At 45.1% G+C, this 19,626-nt stretch overlaps 1 non-coding gene across 1 annotated transcript; it reads left to right on the plus strand.

Moving 5' to 3' along the window:
* Nucleotides 1-6,075: 6,075 nt before the first annotated feature.
* Trnan-guu (transfer RNA asparagine (anticodon GUU)) lies at nt 6,076-6,149 on the plus strand. The gene has a single exon. It is a non-coding gene; the product is annotated as a tRNA-Asn (tRNA).
* Nucleotides 6,150-19,626: the final 13,477 nt, after the last annotated feature.

Here is a 19,626-nt window from a genome sequence, read left to right on the forward strand (position 1 = left end):
TTGTCATGCGCTTTTGAGAAATTGACAATAAGTTGGTCTAGACCTCTGTGTCGTCCCACACGGCCGAAAGACTTCGAGGCGTATGTCGAAGTCACCGAGATTTCGTGAAAATACCGGACGCGGCAGCAATATGGTCATTTTTTTTCACGTACATGGAGGCGGAGCTTTTGGCATCTTTCCGTGGTATTATAGCGCCCACCGACGCCGCAACGCGGGGCCCTTTGGTCGGCGCTCTCAGCCGTCAAAGAAGTGGAAAAAGTTGCAGTGGCTTAGCTCGGCTATGCCAGGATATACGTAGCGTTAGCAAAGGTTCAGCTGATTATTCTTAGCTTTCCTGGTTGTCTAGATTGTCAAGGATTAGCTTGATTGTCATGCTTACTGGTGCTCCAATGACACACACGCGGTATACGTATTATGTGGCACATGTATTCATTCCTCCTACGCTCAACCGCTAATTGCCAGGCAACTACTTCGGGATCCGATGAGTCAAGCTTCTCCGTTCTTCTGCGCTGTTGAGCAGCATTTGCGCTCTCCTTCTCCATGGCTATACCACACTGGCAAACGCCAGTCAGAAGCGCAGCGGCTCCAGCGCAGTGTCAGACGGCGACTGCACAGCGAGCGCGCGCCGGCGCCAGTGAGTCTACCACGGCTACGACGTCACTCCTCTGGAATGCGCAGACCGGTGGCGGTGAGTCGCGCGCGGCGGCGGCGGAGTGCGCGAGAGGTGCCGGCTCCGGTGGCTCCGGTGCGCAAGCCGTGTGACATCACTGATCCTTGCGCATGCGCAGCACGGCTCTTGATGTGCCGCGCGAAACGGGCTTGGCTAGGCCAGTGTAGCTAACGCTACAAAATTAAGAAGCACAGCGCGTGCTCGAGGCGCAAGCTCGGCACGCCCAGTGTCGTTCTAGAAGCTAGCCACGCTGGTCGTCGCAGCCGCCGCTCGGCTCACCACCTTCGCCATTTTGAGTAGGGACGACGGCACGGCTCGTACGGCCGCTGTCACGTCATCCTACAGTGGTGCTACACTATTGAAATTTTAAAAATTCTTTTTCAAGTTCATGACATAAGAGTAGGCAATAAAAAAATCACAGCATATCCACGGGTTGAATGATGATGAGTGGGAGAAGCTCCGGAGGGAATCATCGGATCTCCCGCTTAAGGGGACGCTAGCACAAACTCGTTAGAAACGTGCAGTACTCTCTAGTAAGGGGGAGCGGCCACAGCGTCTTACGCAGCCATTTACACATGCCGGAACGTGCACCGCGTTTGCCGACGCCATCAGATGACTGCTGAGAGAGTATACCCCCCGTATTCATAAACGCCCCTCGACTTGAACTTGACTTGCCACCGCTTTGGGCAGCGCGTTCGAAACGCGTTGAAGGTAAGGCGGAGAGGCCACAGCGTCTTACACCAGCTTCTTACACGGGCCGTAACGCGCTAGCACAAACGCGTTAGAAACGCGCTAGAAACGCGGCCTTTCGTTAATGTTGGGTATTTATTGCCATCGTGGTGCGTGTGTCTATGTCCGCTTCGTGGCGTAGTGGGCTAACGCCGCGCGCTCGGAAGCGTGGGGTCCCTGGTTCTATTCTGCGCTACGGACACAACTTCGGAATTTTTTTTCTCATTTTTCTCAGACTGGTTACACACTACTACTACGACGACGGGGACGAACGGGTGCCGCTATAAGGAGCTTCGCCCCTAAAACTACCGTGAAGAGCGATTATGTCCCGTTGTTGTGTCCGGGTCTCAGGAGGCTATTGCTGCATGCCAGTAACTTTCTATTTGCAGATCTGAAGCGCAGTATCCTGACTGCGCATTTGAAGACCGAAGTGGAAAGCGCCGTATGTGTTGCACTTGCAATAGACGAGCACCAAAGTGGCAGTTAAACATGTCTGGAGTAAGTCCGGTGCTGCTTGAAAAATTTCGTCTAGGAGCATTGCTTTGGATTCTTTTTATCTCCAGATAATGTGCCGCCGGCAATGTTCAAATTCTTATAATATACTTACTTTGATGTGAGATTTAAATTGCACACTTTATTTCGTCGCAAGATTATCCGACACCACATTTTAATTTCAAAAAATCAAAGGTAACGTTAATGTAACGACACGTTACAATGTTAGAAATGTAACTGGAACGCGTTCCATTCGCCTTAAAGTATCTTGTAACGGGAACTCGTTCCAAGATTGGGAAGGAACGAGGAACGAGTTCCTGTTTTAGAGGAACGTGTACAACGCTGCTTTGGTGAAATGTTTTTTCCGCACGTTCCGCCTCCGTGCAAGTTCACCCCTGCGTTCTAACGGCGCTTCGGCGAGGCCAAGTGAAAACGCGCTAAACGTCTGAACGCACTTGCTTGCCCACGAGTTCGTAACTCGAAGGAGCGCTCCGCGGCGTTCAATTGGACATAAATACAAGGGGTCAGGCAAGGAGACACCCGAAAGGCGAAGCACCAATGACGATAGCAACTTAGTAGAGAGCTATACCGAGTAAGGATAGTAGTTTCATCAGCTGTATAAACTTGGAGATGCAGCAGCACCCGCAACGCGCAGAACTGTTGTCGACGCCGTCGCCGTTTTGCCCGCGTTCACACCGAACGCGCGCGGCGTTGGTGACTGTTGCCAGGGCCTCTGGGGGCGGCTCGGAGGTTTTCGACGAGATCAGAACGGGAAACTCGTCGAGCAGCGTCGGAAGTCTTTACCACCTTCTTGCCTCGCAACGTTTTTATATAAATACACATTTGGTGCCACAGCTAAAGGGTCTATATTCATATAAAGGGACATATATTCAATGTCAATATTGCTGAACAATTCTCAATAGTATTCCACATTATTCAACAATATGTCAACAACAATTAGTCAATGACTTTACTGTTGTGAAGCGCTCAACAACTTTATTGTGGAGGTATTGTTGTGTATGTTCAATAACTATTGAGATATTATTGAAAGGATATTGTGTCATCAATTCCTCAACAATATGCCAACAACATTTCAATAGTCATTTTTATAAGGGAGGGCCGAGTGGGCGCTCAAGAATTAAATACCAAGAATAACATCATGTGGGCAAGCGTCGAAAACAGCGAAGAGAACTGAAGTGTGGTGGCCGGCAACTGTAACGCGGGCAGTGCACATACCAGGAACCGGTGTTCGGGTGCCGTCAGCTACTCGTACAATTGGACAAACGGCAGGTGTCAGCACCTTGCCCAGGCGGCGTCGGAGCGTAGAACTCATAACAGATATGTGGGCGCCAGTACCAATGAGAGCAGTAACGGGCACGCCGTCGACGAGAACACCGAGCAAATTGCGTCTGGAAGTAGGGGTCAATAGAGGTTTTGCGGTCCTTGTCGTCAATGCAGCCTCACCTCCCGGCGCTGCACTGGCTAGTTTCCCGGGTGGTGTCCAGAGGAAGCCGGAGAAGGAGAGCGAAGGTGTTGAGGGGAGCGCGACTGGCGGCTCTGAAGTTACGGTGATCGGCTGGACCAGTGTCCTTGTGCGGCAATATCGGCGTAGGTCGATTCAGAGCGCGAAGAAAGACGGTGAGGATCACGGGCCGGAAGTTGGTCGTCGAGAGGAGATGTGCTGTAGTACGGGCCACGATCTTGGCGGCGGTCACCGGGGAAAGATGGTTAGTAATTCCGACGATTGCGGCAGTGGCGTCAAATGTGGCTGACGTGAGAGCAAGAGAAACAGATTGGTCGATCGTCAGGCGTCTTCCACTCAGAAGGGTTGTGGTAGCGGGGTGGGAACCGGGGAGCAGAAGTGGCAGCAGGAATAATTGGGGCGGTGTGGTGTTCAGTGGGAGGACCAGAAGCGCACATGGGTGGAGGGGCGTAACTGGCTTGTGGAAATAGGACGCCCATATTTGCAACCTCCTGACATACGACGGCCTGAATGAGAGATATTGTCGCCAAATGGCCGTGAGCAGCTGCCTGATAAGCGGCTGGAGCCATGGCTTCGAACTCCTGGCGAACAATCCTGGCGAAGTTGTTAGGCGGCGAGAACGGAGGGGGCGTCACGGGATCTTCGCACGAGCAGGTTGCAGCTGCATTCAGGAGTATGTTAAAGCGCTCAGTAATCCGCCTGCTTTTTGCTTGTTCAAACTGCCAGCATTCAGTGATGATAGAGTCGACCGTGGTGCAGTGCTTACGCATGAGGATGTTGAAGGCATCGCCAGCTATGCCTTTCAACACGTGGCCAACGTTGTCCGTCTCTGGCATGTCTTTGTCAATTGTGCGGCACAAGGCTAGTACGTCTTGGATGTATGCGACGTACGATTCCGTGGACGTTTGAGCTCTGGCCTCGAGCTCGTGCTAGGCTGTCCTTTGTCGCGTGGCCGTTAGGCCAAACAGTGTGCGCATCTTCTCCTTGCATAGGTCCCAACTTGTAAGCTCTTCTTCGTGCGTGTTAAACCACAGGCGAGCCATGCTCCGTAGGTATAAAATGACGTTGGCAAGCATTAGGGTCTCATCGCACCTGTGGGGACTGCTGACGCGCTCGTACAATAGGAGCCAATCGTTGACGTCATTGTTGTCCGTGCCGCAAAACGTGCCGGGGTCGAGGGGCTGCGAAAGGACCACGGTAGCCGGAGCCGCGGGTGCGGGCTGCGATGACTGCGTGCTGTCTTCGGCCATGGAGGCGGGAGAAACGTGGCGTCCGCTCCGAAGATGTAGGGCCGGGTGGAGTAGAGCCCGTAACCTTCACCAAAAAGATGTTACGGGGAGTATTTATTTAACAGTAAACGGCTAGCGCTTGTCTTGTCAAGACTGCACAGAGCGCACAGGTTCCAGCAGGTTTCAGTCCGACAAGAGAGCCTCTGGCCCAGCCCCACTACAACGTCTTTGCCTTTGCCATTGCTCGTGACAATATGTTCGTAAGCTACACCCGTTATTAACGCAGGTAATAGTGCCACTAAGAGCGTCGTTGACTTCACGGATGCACTATCAGACACGCTCTCACTTTGTGGTGAAACCTCTTGGGTGCGACTCGGGCAATAACGAAGCAAAAATAAAGGAACTTGCGCAAATTACGCGTTCAAGACTACAAGAAGATTCGCGCTTAATTATAAGTACCTCCACCCAGTAAATGAAACTCAAATGATGCCGTCTTCTAAATACACGTGCGAGACACGCACAAGCCTTATACATACCCTCACATAATACGTCGAAGAGAAAAGAAAAGGGGTTGTCAGTAAGGTACCTTAAAGTGCATTTTGTAAGCCACTTCTACAGCTGTGGGCCACTCTTACAGAAAACACTTTACTAGTATACTCCTGCGCTCATTGCCGATCACATTTCACATTAAATCCTGCAAGATACATTTACACAAAGAATGTTTCTATAACGCTTCAGGTTAGCTACTTTGTTACCCGTAAAAGCTTAAGGAATACAGTTATATTTCGTTCCGTTCGAATGAGCTGTTCCATTTAACAGAGACCGGTACTGTTTACATGTTCGACACTAACCAACTAGCTGCTTTAGCGTGCACACGCGACGTTTTCTTCGGCGGTGAAAGGAAGCCGATACTACGGCACGTTATTTCGTAACGCCTTTTCTTTTCCCTCGGTTACATTTCCTCGTGCACGTCGCAGAGGTCTCGGTGATAACGGCAGCGAGGTGACGAGCGAACATGGAAGAATAAAAGTGTTCGAACCATTGACAAATCTCGTTGGAAAATAAAGAGAATCGTTACTTGCCGTGTCATGTAGGCAGGGGGTTGCTCTAGGTGCCGCCGCGCTGTACGTTCTGCGGATCGAGAGGGTGGGGAAGGCTCCCCTCCCCCTTCCCGAGACATGCCTGCACTTCAGCACTGACATCATATGGTATAACGTATATCAAACCCTCGCCCTCTTTTTTACATGCTTTCATGACATCCCCCCCCTCCCTCTCTTACTCCTGGATGCTCCTTTAGTTGTGCCTCAGCACCAGATACATATCTAGGGAGGAGAGACAGCGAGCGAAAATATCATGTGGGAAATTGAACATAAGATCGAAAGCGCAGCTGGACAAATAAAGCGCTGCTCACTCGCCTAAATGTCAAGATGAAGCTTTGCTCCGCTATTCTTTATTTCCCCGCTCGAGCGTCTGCCTTCGTGGCGCAATCGGCTAGCGCGTTCGGCTGTTAACCGAAAGGTTGGAGGTTCGAGCCCTACCGGGGGCGGCAACGAATTATTTTTTTATTTGTCCTTTTCTTTCTTTTTTTTAACGAGCGCATTTCCCTGTCACTTCTCTTACTTCCCATGTACAACGTCGCGCTGCTAAAACCAATGTAGAACGTCGCACTGCTAAAACCAAATGTTTGAAACAGTTGACCTGCAAGATGAAGTTGCATTTGTTTTTTGTTTTTTTTTTATTTTCGTTACGACCGCTCATACCTCGCCCAAGCTGATTTGTATAACAATGTAGATTGTCACGCTTCGCAAGTTCGCGTTTTGCACGCTTACTATATTCCGTAAGAACAATTTCTCCACTTGAGACACGCAGCAGAACAAAAATATTGGTGCTAACATGCTGATACCGCTATGACGTTATGTGTTCTCGGAATGCCAAGACCATGCCTCTTCAAGGCATCTCATAACTGGCAGAACTTTCAAGACAAACAGTGTCACTTGTTTTCTGTCCTCACGAGGGTTCTTTTCCCTCGGTCACATTTCCTCGTGCTACGTCGCAGAGGTCTCGCTGACAACGGCAGCAAGGTGCCAAGCGAACATGGAAGAAAAAAAAAACTGTTCGAACCATTGACAAATCGCATTGGAAAAAGTGTTGTCTTCGATAATTTTTTTTCTTATTGCGTGAGTCACACGCAAGAGTTTTGACTGCAAAGTGAGAGCGAGTCGGATAGTACGTCCGTGAAGTCAACGAGGCTCTCAGTGGCACTTTTGCGTGCGTTAATAACGGATGTAGAGCTGAGAGGTATCTCTTACAACAATTGACGCTGAGACACCGGCTGACGCCAGGTGCACGAAGTTCATATGAACGGCAGAGCAATGACGAAAATATTTAAACAGCGCGGTGTGCCATCATCAGCCAATATTTATGTCTATTGCAGGACGAATGCCTCTCCTTGCGCTCTCCAATTATCCCTGTGTGGCGCGAGGTGGTGTATGTTGTACACTAACACGGCGGTGTAAGATATGTGGATGGTGACGAATAAAGAACCACTTATTAGAGTTATAGAGTGAAACACATAAAGATTCAAAGAACAACGGGCTAAAAAGGTACTGGAACTGTAAGCAGACAAATAGCAAGAATAAGAAAAAGAAGCAGAAAATAAACACAAAACAGCGATAATAGATTTCTCATCGTGAGCACTATAGCTGAGGCATGACTGACATGCAGGAAAGCTATGCCGTTCTATTATATTTTTACACATCATTATGTACAGCAACAATATTAATCTGGATAGGTATATCCTGCTAATGGCTGCATCCGTTTTACGTGATGTCGCTTGTATAGTGTTATCTTCCTATGGCTTGTGTACAGTCCCATAATTGCTTCACATATTTTGACGCATTGTTCCAAATGCTTAGTACTAAGATCAATACAGTTTCATAAACATTGATTGATTGACTGCAGTGCGCCATCAGCGTGCAGTGTTGTGCTAATTCGCAATGTTTTAGTGCCGAACGTGGCCACCGACATCAGAATGAAGCACCTTAATGGTGTGCCGTTGCGTTTTCAGAGGCCACGTGCGGATGCTATTAGCCCCGACATTAACCTAGAGGTAGCAGCATTGTCGGTGCATTAGTGTAAATGTGGAATCGGAAGCGCGCATTTAAATGCGCCCTTCCGCGGCAGCGGCGCTTTGCTGTGAGCGATTTCTGCCAATTTGCTGGTAACGAAACGGTCTTGTAGCAGAAAACTACATGCTGCCCTGGAACCTGACATATTTGCAAAAAAAAAGCTGAGAATCTTGCGTCTCTGAGTGAAAGAAGAGTGAAGTGTGATGCACTTCACTCTTGAAGTGAAGTGTACTAGAAAATGTCTAATTGGTTCACCCATTATGTAACCATGATGCCATGCATCAATTACGTTTCCGCCTCCCCCCTTATGTCCCACCAGTACGGATAGTAGTTCTATCGGCTGCATAAACTTGGATACATTCGCTTGCTAACGAATTAACAAGCGTGGTGTCAGTGCGCACAAGCAAACATGAAAAGATCGCACTAAATGACCGCAGACAACGATTGTCAAAACGCCGACAGCAAGCGCAGCCGCCGCAGCGGGCAAAGGTTCGTGCGGTCTATCGCTTCAACGGAAACTGAGTGGCGAATGCACAGCACATACAAAGGTCAGAACCGTGTGGAGATAAGAGACGGTGCGCGCGACCGCCAAAGCCGGGCAAAGTAAGAGCTTAGTTGTTGGCAGAGTAGAAGCTGCCCCCCCCCCTCCCTCCCGCGCTGCCTTCCCGCTTTCTTGCTTTCGCGTGGGAGATTGAGTGGCAAATTCCCCTTACGCCCGGTAGCAAGATACGCCTTTGGTGCCGGAGCACAGTGTCATCCCACCTCCCTACCTCCCACAACATTTCGCGCGGCGGTCGCGTTTGCTTTCCGCCGTGTGTTCGCTCTCCGTGATAGCGCGCGTCCCCCGCACGCTTTAGCTCGCGCATATGGCGTGCGGCGACGATTTTATCGCCTTTGGACTTTATACGGAACCTCACGGCGACGACGACGCCGACGGTATAAATCCTGTTGAAGTGTCCATATAATTGATATCGCAATAAAAAAGAGAGACAGAGGGGTCGCCGCAGGCGAGCGCTGAAGCGCGCGCGCAGCCGCCCTCGCTCAGCCTCGGGGGAGTGTCTGGCGGATGACGCATGCATCTGGCGCGTCATTGGCCTGTCGCTAGGTAAAACAAGAAAAATAAGTAGCTAAGTTTAAGTTCATTTATACGCAAAATGTTTTAGTTTTCGCGGCTTAGAATTTAAAAAATAAATCGATGTCTGTTAACTTAATTTCACTTTCTTTTTTTCGATGCTCGCAGCAGCTAACGTTCGGCATCAATACCATAGCGTGACGTATGGTGACGTGTTTCTTGCTGCCGGTTTTTGCCGAGTGTCCCCTCTTGTTGAATTTCCTTCTCTATGGTTTCTCGGCGGTGAAAGGAAGCGGATACTACGGCACGTTATTTCCTAACGCCTTTTCTTTTCCCTTGTGCCACGTTTGCATTTCCTCGTGCCATGTCACAGAAGTCTCGGTGATAACGGCAGCGAGGTGACGAGCAAACATGGAACAATGAAACTGTTCGAACCATTGACAAATCTCGTTGGAAAAAGAAGAGAATCGTTACTTGCCGTGTCATGTAGGCTCTAGGTGCCGCCGCGGTGTACGTCATGCGGATCGAGAGGGTGGGGAAAGCCCCCCCCCCCTTCCCGAGACATGCCGGTACTTCAGCCCTGACATCATATTGTATAGCGTATATTGAACCCTCGCCCTCTTTTTTACATGCTTTCATGACATCCCCCCTCCCCCTCTTCCTCCTGGAGGTTCCTTTAGCTGTGCCTCTGCACCAAATACTTATCTAGGGAGGAGAGAGAGCGAAAAGATCACATGGAAAATTGAACATAAGATCGAAAGCGCAGGTAGACAAATAAAGATCTGCTCGCTCGAAAAATGTCAAGGTTGAGTCTTGCTCCACTACTGTTTATTTCCCACCGTGAACGTCTGCCTCCGTGGCACAGAAAGAAAAGGCTTCAAGTTTCATGTATTTCTGTAAGATGCTGTGGGCCTTTCGGCGGGCTGCCTTTTGTTTCTCAGGAAGAGTTTACCATATTCTGCTGTCGCATTTAATGTTGACAGTGAGGGGTGATTTATACAATGCGATTTTATGTTGTATGGCTTGCCATGGCGCCTAATCAATGTATATGCCTTTAATGATGCACCGCGACGTATTAATCTTTTTGAGAAGATAGCTACCTTACTTGACTGTGACCGTAATTTTGTGTTCATGGGCGATTTAAATTACTTGTGCAATCGAAATGACCGTAGTGGGCCTAGTCGTAGTGGTAGGAGTGCTGAAGTGTTGCCTCTTATAGTTGAGAAGTCTGGACTGATAGACACACGGGCATCGAGTAGCCTACCCTCTTATAGACATGCACATGGAAGTACCCACACACGACTTGATCGCATTTATGTTTCATCGGTTCTTATATCCCCTGAAATGTCCTGTAAAGCAGAACCTGTTTCTTTTTCAGATCACTGCATTGTTACCACGCAGATTGGAAAAAACACTCGTTCAAGTTTCAGACCGAACTGGGCGCTTTGGAAACTTAACTCTTCACTTGTGAATGATGGGGACTTCATTTCTCGTCTGCGGGGGGCACTAAAAACTTGTTTGGCTGCTGATATGCCTTTATTTGCCTCTTGGGAGCTTTTCAAACAAGACATTCGGTCAATCGCGATAGAAATCGGGTCTGTGAGGTCGTTCTATAGAAAATTAGAAGAAAATACATTACTGAAAAATCTTCATAATATCTATGATCTAGAATGTGAGGCACCTGGCTCTTATGTGGACGAAATTACTAAAGCTAAATGTGCACTTCAGGAATATGACGCAATACGCTACAGAGGTGCCCGTGTTCGATCGCGTAATAATCGTACTTTACATTCTGAGGAACCCACTAGTCAAACTTTACTTGATGAATACCGCAATGCAAAAAGCAGGCTAATACCAGATATTTATTCGAACAGGTCTCTGGTCTCTAATACAAAGGAAATAATGTCGGAATTTGAGTTTTACTACACGGCATTGTTTAACGCCCCTTCTGATAAACAACATGATAATGTGGTAAGACGCTTTGTGTCCTTTGTAACCCCTTTAACTGAAGAGTGTTCTGTCATTAGTGGTTCTTTGACTCAACAAGAAATAGAATTAGCTATTGAGCAATTACCGATATCAAAGACGCCGGGTCCGGATGGCATTTCAGGCGAGTTTTAAAAAAATTAAATTATGGGGTTTTACGTGCCAAAACCAGTTCTGATTATGAGGCACGCCGTAGTGGGGGACTCCGGAAATTTGGACCACCTGGGGTTCTTTAACGTGCACCTAAATCTAAGTACACGGGTGTTTTCGCATTTCGCCCCCATAGAAATGTGGCCGCCGTGGCCGGGATTCGATCCCGCGACCTCGTGCTCAGCAGCCCAACACCATAGCCACTGAGCAACCACGGCGGGTTGGGGGCGAGTTTTGTAAAGCCTTTAAATTCCTGCTTTCTCCCGTGTTACTCAAGATTTTCAAACTTGCTTTTGATCTGGATACTCTTCCTCAGTCATTCACTAGAAGCCACACCAGTGTTCATTCCAAAATACACCGACAGAGAGAAACTGCGATCTGTTGAAGGCTACAGACCTTATTACACTGCCTAATGTAGACTATAAAACTTTTTCAAAGGTATTATCAAACAGACTACAATTTGCAATGTCGATTCTTATTGGTTCTCATTAAACCTGCGGCCTGAAAGGCCGCTCAATACAAACAAACATACACATCGCCCGTACAGTATTGGAACATTGTTCCAGTTCTTATGATCAGCTAGCAATGCTACAAGTAGACTTAGCTAAGGCTTTTGATAGGGTTCGTAATTATTTTCTCTTTTCTCTTCTCGAGCATGCTAACATCGGCTCCATTATATTTAAAGGTGTGAAATTGTGCTATAATGATTGTTCAACTCGTTTGATTGTCAATGGTCACCTCTCCAAGCCTGTGTCAATTCATTCCTCTGTGAAGCAAGGTTGTTCCTTGTCGCCATTGCTTTTTGCCCTTTACTTGGAACCACTGTGTTTAAGTGTTATTCACTCTACTAATATTCATGGTTTCAGTGTTTTTGGAACAGAGGTGAAAGTGCTGGCATATGCAGACGACCTCGCTTTCTTTTGCACGGACAAGCCCAGTATCACAACTGCGGTGTCTAAGATAGAGGAATTTGGCGCAATTTCTGGTGCACGAATGAACTGTGCTAAAAGTTTGGGGCTTTGGTTTGGCTCATGGATCTTTAAACCGACATATTTTGCTGGTATTGAGTGGACTTGTCAACCACCAAAATGCCTGGGCGTTCCATTGGATGCATATAAGTCAAGTGCACATTACTGGAGAGAACGTGTACCAACCTAAGACGCTATGCCGAAACATTCGTTCCACATAATGTCTCAGTCTTTGGCAGAGCTAAAGCGTGCAATTCATTTTTGGCAACAAAACTCTTCTATGTGCTGCAATTATTTCATTGTTCCAGGGTTTACATACAGCAGTTTCACCGAATATTTGCAACCTTTATTTGGTCATCATCTTATGAGCCAATGAGGCGTGACAATATTTTCAGACCGGTTAGTGCAGGCGGTCTTGGCCTGGTTCACCTTTATGTTAGACAATTAGTGTCTCGTCTCATCTTTTTTCGAAACTGTTCTCACCCACAACTTCGGGCATTCTTGCAAGTTAATCTCGTCAACGTTTTACCAAATTTAGTAATTTCGACAAATTTTGCTTCACATCCATATTTGCAGGGATTCATGCGTGAAGTGTGCCTCTCAGTGAGTTTTCTTGCAGTGATGTTCTCAAATGAGTCCTTATTCTCTATCTCAAGGAAAAATCTGTATAAAGATCTCATTGATATGCTTTTTAAACCTCCTTTATACCGATCGCTGTACATCGGCTTACGTGGAGATGACGTCCTTACACGGGTCTGTAAAATGCCTATTCCTCCACACACTAAAACATTCTTCCTCAAAGTGCACACTGAAGCGTTACCTGTTAAAACCTGGTTAAATAGGAAAGGAATCTTTGTGTCTTCAATAAACTGTCGTCTCTGTAATGTACCGGAAACTATAGAAACGCTGCTTTATTGATTGCAAGGATGCCATATTGTTTCGGGATGTTCTCCAAAGGACTTTAAAAAAAGGATCTTGATATAAATGCTTACACAATACGATATCTGATACCACCTCAATGTGACGATGTGCCTTTTGATATGCTCCTGCTTATGGGGTTGCACAGTTTTTGGAAAACTCGCATGCTAGACCGGAATGCAGAACCAATTGTATCTTCGAAGTCACATTTCATTCGGATGATTTCACAGCTGAAAGATTTTTATGATCAGAGAGACTCACAACCAGACTGGTATCCATTGTTGATGAAGTGTATCCTTTTGACTCCCTTTTAGAGAACTCTTACTGTAATAATTGTACTGTGAAGTGTCTGTTTTGCGCTTGTAGACGCGGCTACGACTGTTTTGGCCGCTATGGAAATATCTTACGTATTCGTAATAAATACCATGAAAAAAAAAAACGTCTGCCTCCGTGGCGCAATCGGCTAGCGCGTTCAGCTGTTAACTGAAAGTTTGGAGGTTCGAGCCCCCCCGGGGGCGGCGACGGATTATTTTTTTATTTCTATTCTTTTTTTAACGAGCGCTTTTTCTGTCACTTTTCTTACTTCCCATGCAGTTCGTCGCACTGCTAAAACTAACTGTTTGAAACAATCGCCCTGCAGGATGAAGTTGCATTTCTTCTTATTTTTTTTTTCGTTACGGTGGCTCATACCTCGCCCAAGCTGAGCTGTATACCAGTGCAGATGCTCACGCTTCGCGAGTTCGTGTATAGCACGCTTGCTATATGCCGACAGAACAATTTTTTCACGTGAGACGCGTAGCAGAAAAAAATATTGGTGCTAACATGCTGATACCGCAATGACGCTTTGCGTTCTCGGAATTCCAAGACCATGTCTCTTCAAGGTATCTCATAAAACACCTGACGCAGAGACACCGGCTGACGCTAGGTGCACGAAAGTTCATATGAACGGCAGAGAAATGACGAAAATATTTAAACAGCACGGTATATCATCATCAGCCTATACTTATGTACACTGCAGGACAAAGGCCTCTCCCTGCGAAAGGCCTGTCGCCTGTCTTGCGCTAGGTGGTGTATGTCATAGGCGCCGACTACGGGAGGGCTCTGGGGCTCGAGCCCCCTCCGAAATTTTCCCGGGGGAGCTGAGCCCCCCCCCCCCCACCCACCAATAATGTCAGTACCGGAGTTATGTTACCGACATTATTTGCGGATTCTCTTGCGTTGCCTCCACATTTTCACTTTTGTTGTGGCTAGAAGCTTACGGCACTATTGTTGGCGCGGACGTTAACGGCTTTGAATTTATACTTCCGCTTTATTTCGCAATTCCTGACAATAGGAGGACAAGCGCATTAGAAGCACCAGCGGCGGCTACCTCTTCCGTGTTTCCTCATTTTAACATTTTTTAAAGTTTCCGCTGAGAACGCCATGCACAGACACAATATATTTAAATGTATACAAAGGACAAAGTTTATTATATTTTTTTAAGAGAAGGAGGTAGTCAACTAAATGGATAGCCTATACCTAGAGAATGAATATGTTGATGTATGTTGACCTCACTTCAAATTACTTTGCGTGATTGTTTGACCCTGAAAATTATAAAAATTTGTAAATGGCAACATGGACCATCCCTTACAAAAAAATTGTTGAAAAGTTGTTGAAAAGTCATTGGTCAATGTCAACAAATAGCATTGAAAGCACATTGAGGCTTTGTTGAAACATTATTGAGGAAATTGTTGACAGGTGTTGAAAATTGGCCCGCGACATTTTGTTGAAACATCATTGGGTCGTTTCAATTTGAGAAGTCATTGATGGATTGTTGAAACCATGTTGAATTCCAATATTGAAAGCCCATTGAAGAACTGTTGAAGATGTGTTGAATGTCAATATTGAAAACCTGTTGAGACATTGTTGAAATATGTTGAATGCCAATATCGAAACCCCATTGACATAATGTTGGAACTGTGTTGAAAGTCAATATTGAAACCCCATTGAGATAATATTGGAGCAGTATTGACCATCAATATTGAAACCTCATTGAGATATTATTGAACATCAATATTGAAACCCCATTGAAGTATTATTGGATGAGCGTTACACGTCAATATTGCTTGATGGAGGCAAAAGGTGCTACGTATCAGAAACTAGACACAAGAGGAAGAACACAGACAACACACACATTAAGTGCCAAACGTGTGTTGTCTGTGTTCATCCTTTTGTGTCCTGTTTCTGATGCATACCTTTTGCCTCCATTATGTTATACCAACAAGCCTAACATGCAATGTTAGTCAATAGTGCAACACCATTTAAATATTATTGGAGCAGTGTTGAACATCACTATTGAAATCACTTGAGAGCCCACTTAAATATGCTGTTTGGTGAGTAGTGCTGAAAACTGCACTAGACTTTTCTTTAAATACCGCTGAGCTACGTTGAGTCTCATAGCATTACCATTGATGCCATATTGATGTGGTCCTTGCATACTAGTGGACAGGAGCAAACTTAAATGCCGGCACTTTTGTATTGCAGACCTGGGTCACCCAGGGATCAAAACCACTTTTAGATATAGCCTGTAATAAAACATATTATAGAGCTGCTAGCAGAACCATTATGCCAGTTTTTAAATTGGCTTAACACACAAAATCAATACTCCTTCATGAAATCAACAGCTCAAAATTGATGCGGACAAAAAGCATTTTTTTCTAGATGAATTGTTTATTGAAGCCAAACATTTGTTAACTGTACAGCCATGTGTGCCTTGAGATCAAAACAATCCTAACGCAATCTACAAACTGCCAGCAGCTTGATACAATAACGAAGTTGAGTACTGAGAGATGTAAAGTTTGCGTGGCCCTAAAGTAAAAAATTTCTCAAAATTGAAATAAATAGAACATAAATAATACTCAAGCATTACAGTAAAAACATGTAAAAAGTACTTGCTTTCTCTATTTGGTAGCCAGTAACTTAATAATCATGGCACTATTTGCATGAGCCCACTGGGACTCTTACTTATTGGTTAAATTATGTGTGCCCACTTCACTAAACGTTATCTACCTCTGAAACGACATGGTAATTACAATAAGTTGTGCCATGGCAGCAGTTTATTGTGCTGTATTGCTTGTTGCACGATCCATTTGCTTTTTCTGCCATCATTACTAGGTTCCTGGGCAGGTCATTACATACCAAGCGATTTATTCACTTTTACTACTTAAGATTTTTATGTCTGATAGACAGTGGCCATTAGTTACCTGCTGGAAGACTTAAATAGAACTGGCATGAGGAAATTTGTTTTAATTTTTGAGTGCTGCAAAACAAGTTAGAATGAAAGAATTTGCAAGAAATCAGATTTCATGCGTACATGAAAGAAAGCACATCGCTGCCTTGCCCAAGAACTGTTGCCGCACTCTGAATTTAAGCAAACTTTTACCTCTTAATTTTTACTGTTTTGAAATAGCAAAATAAACCATTACTACAAACATATGTTAATGTGTAGTTTTTCTTAAACAGAACCACTCTGACAATAGCACAGGTTCCACTTTCCGGTGTATGTATGAAACCTAATTTTCTGGAAAATTTCTCACTGTGCCTACTTTTACTTTATCAAACAAACTTGAAATGGTGTGCCGTCATGGAACAGTCTTGGCATGAAAGGACCCGAGATACCTATGAAATAAAACAGTCAAGAAACACTATCTTTTGTAGAAATATACTAAAAATTTACGTAAAATGTACTAAAATACAAAGCGCAACACTTGTGCAATTAATTATTTAACACAACACAGTACTTGTGTCTGAAGCATCCAACCTGGGCTTTTCAGGTGACTAGAAACATCATAATAATAAAAAAATGTTGAGGGCTGCAAGTGCACACCACTTGAACTGTCCACAGACGAGCTCTTATGGACACTTCAGGTCCCTTGCGAGAAGTGAGGCCAGTATGTTCTTAATGTGGGCCATGTTTGTCCCAGGAAACTTGTGACAGGTAAAGCCTGTAAAAAAAGGAAAAACAGCATGAGGTTTAAGATCAATGTTCCACATGCAAAAGTGCGACATGCAGTATGCCCTGTAATAATGAAACTTTCATTTGTTTTGTTTATTCAAAGTTTTCATGAGTTCAATTCTGCAGAATGACCAGCTTTCAAAGTGGAGTGGCGCCGGAGGACTCCACTTAGTACAATATGCAGAAGGCAAACAGGAAAAGCCCACTGTGGCAGAATAACTTCATTAATATCCTTGGTGTGAAAAATGTGAACGTTGCTTGCTTAGGAACAAAATGGTAGAAAAAAGACTTCATACTGTAGGTGAAAAAACTTAAAGGTAGACTACTGGCAACTAAAATTAGTTCTTTCAACAATCATAATCAAAATGTGCAGCACTTTATTGCACTTTTCCTTGCAGGAGTTGCTCCAAATACGGTTATGCGGCCAGAATTTAGTATGGTATATCTGAATTTCTTTTACCAGCTGATATGATACTGGAGTGCACTTCTCGAATTACCATGTCGTTTCAGAGGTAGATAACGTTTAGTAAAATGGGCACACACCATTTAACCAATAAGTAAGAGTCTCAGTGGGCTCATGCAAATAGTGCCATGTTTATTAAGTTACTGGCTACCAAATAGAGAAAGCAAGTACTTTTTAAATGTTTTTTACTGTAATGCTTGTATATTATTGATGTTCTATTTATTTCAATTTTGTGAAATGTTTTACTTTAGGGCCACGCAAACTTTACATCTCTCAGTACTCAATTTCGTTATTGTATATTGTATCAAGCTGCTGGCAGTTTGTAGATTGCGTTAGGATTTTTTTGATCTCAAGGCACACATGGCTGTACAGTTAACAAATGTTTGGCTTCAATAAACAATCATCGAGAAAAAAATGCTTTTTGTCCACATCAATTTTGAGCTGTTGATTTCGTGAAGGAGTATTGATTTTGTGTGTTAAGCCAATTCAAAAACTGGCATAATGGTATATCTATATTATACCATGTATATTATATATATATATATATATATATGCTGTTTACCATTACATATATAATGGTAAACAGCATATTTAAGTGGGCTCTCAAGTGATTTCAATAGTGATGTTCAACACTGCTCCAATAATATTTAAATGGTGTTGCACTATTGACTAATATTGCATGTTAGGCTTGTTGGTATAACATAATGGAGGCAAAAGGCATAGTGCATCAGAAACAGGACACAAGAGGATGAACACAGACAACACACGTTTGGCGCTTAATGTGTGTGTTTGTGTTCTTCTTCTTGTGTCCTGTTTCTGATACGTAGCATCTTTTGCCTCCATCAAGCAATATTGACGTTTAACGCTCATCTAATAATACTTCAATGGGGTTTCAATATTGATGTTCAACAATGCTTCAAAAATATCTCAATGGAGTTTCAATATTGATGTTCAATACTGCTCCAATAACATTCAATGGGGTTTCAGTATTGAGATTCAACACAGTTCCAACATTATGTCAATGGGGTTTCAATATTGGCATTCAACATATTTCAACAATGTCTCAACAGGTTTTCAATATTGACATTCAACACATCTTCAACAGTTATTCAATGGGCTTTCAATATTGGAATTCACCATGGTTTCAACAATCCATCAATGACTTCTCAAATTCAAACGACCGAATGATGTTTCAATAAAATGTCGCGGGCCAATTTTCAACACCTGTCAACAATTATCTCAATAATGTTTCAACAAAGCCTCAATGTGCTTTCAATGCTATTTGTTGACATTGACCAATGACTTTTCAACAACTTCTCAACAATTTTTTGTAAGGGCTCCTCGATTGTTCTTCTGGCATTTTGCGGCTCGAACTGCCAATGTGTCCTGATGACGCAGCATCAAGTAACACTCGCCTACGTTCCATGGAGTTTCTACGACTACCCGCGCAGGCTGCTACCTACGTCCTTATGTCACCGTTTCCCCCAGTCCCTGATGGTGAATATGAGGTCGCCCCCCTCACAGATCTGATCTTCTCGCGCAACATAGCACTTCCTCATACCGTAGTGGTTATTGCCAACAACAGAATGTTACTTCCAGTCCTCAACTTTTCTACTTCGACCCATGTTCTTCCTCAAGGAATTTCACTAGCTGAACTGTCACCTCTGGAAGAATGTACTGTTTCTGCATTCGCTGCTGACGCTGAGACCGTGACGCAATCTGCCATACCGGCGCCAACCTAGGCACTTCTGGACAAAATGATATCCCCCGACCTCTTACCTTCCCAAAGTGAAGCACTCCGTGGTGTCCTATTTTTGTACCTTGACGTATTTGATTTTGCGAACAGTCCACTAGGCCGTACACATGTCGTGACCCACCGCATTGGAGGCGCCAGCCCCCTTCACAAGCACCCTTACCGAGTGTCTCACTCTGAGCGCCAAGTCATCCAAAAGCTAGGAGGTAGAGGAAATGCTTAATAAAGACGTTAGGTAGCCTTCCTCTAGCCCTTGGCCATTCCGTGTAGTGCTTGTGAAAAAAAAGAACAGCTGGCGGTTTTGCGTTGATTATCGCCATCTGAATCGGGTAACGAAGGAGGATGTGTATCCTCTCCCACGAATTGATGATGTGATCGACTGCCTCTATGGTGCCAATTATTTCTCGTCGCGAGATCTCCTCTCGGGATCTTGGCAAATTGCCGTCGATGACCGCGACCGCGAGAAGACCGCATTCAGCACACCCGACGGCCTGTACCAATTTAAGGTTATGCCTTTTGGGTTGTGTAATGCTCCTGCAACTTTTGAACGCATGATGGACACTCTTCTACACGGTCTAAAATGGTCGAGCT

The sequence above is a fragment of the Dermacentor silvarum genome, chromosome 5 (genome assembly GCF_013339745.2).
Source record: "Dermacentor silvarum isolate Dsil-2018 chromosome 5, BIME_Dsil_1.4, whole genome shotgun sequence".
NCBI lineage: Eukaryota > Metazoa > Arthropoda > Arachnida > Ixodida > Ixodidae > Dermacentor > Dermacentor silvarum.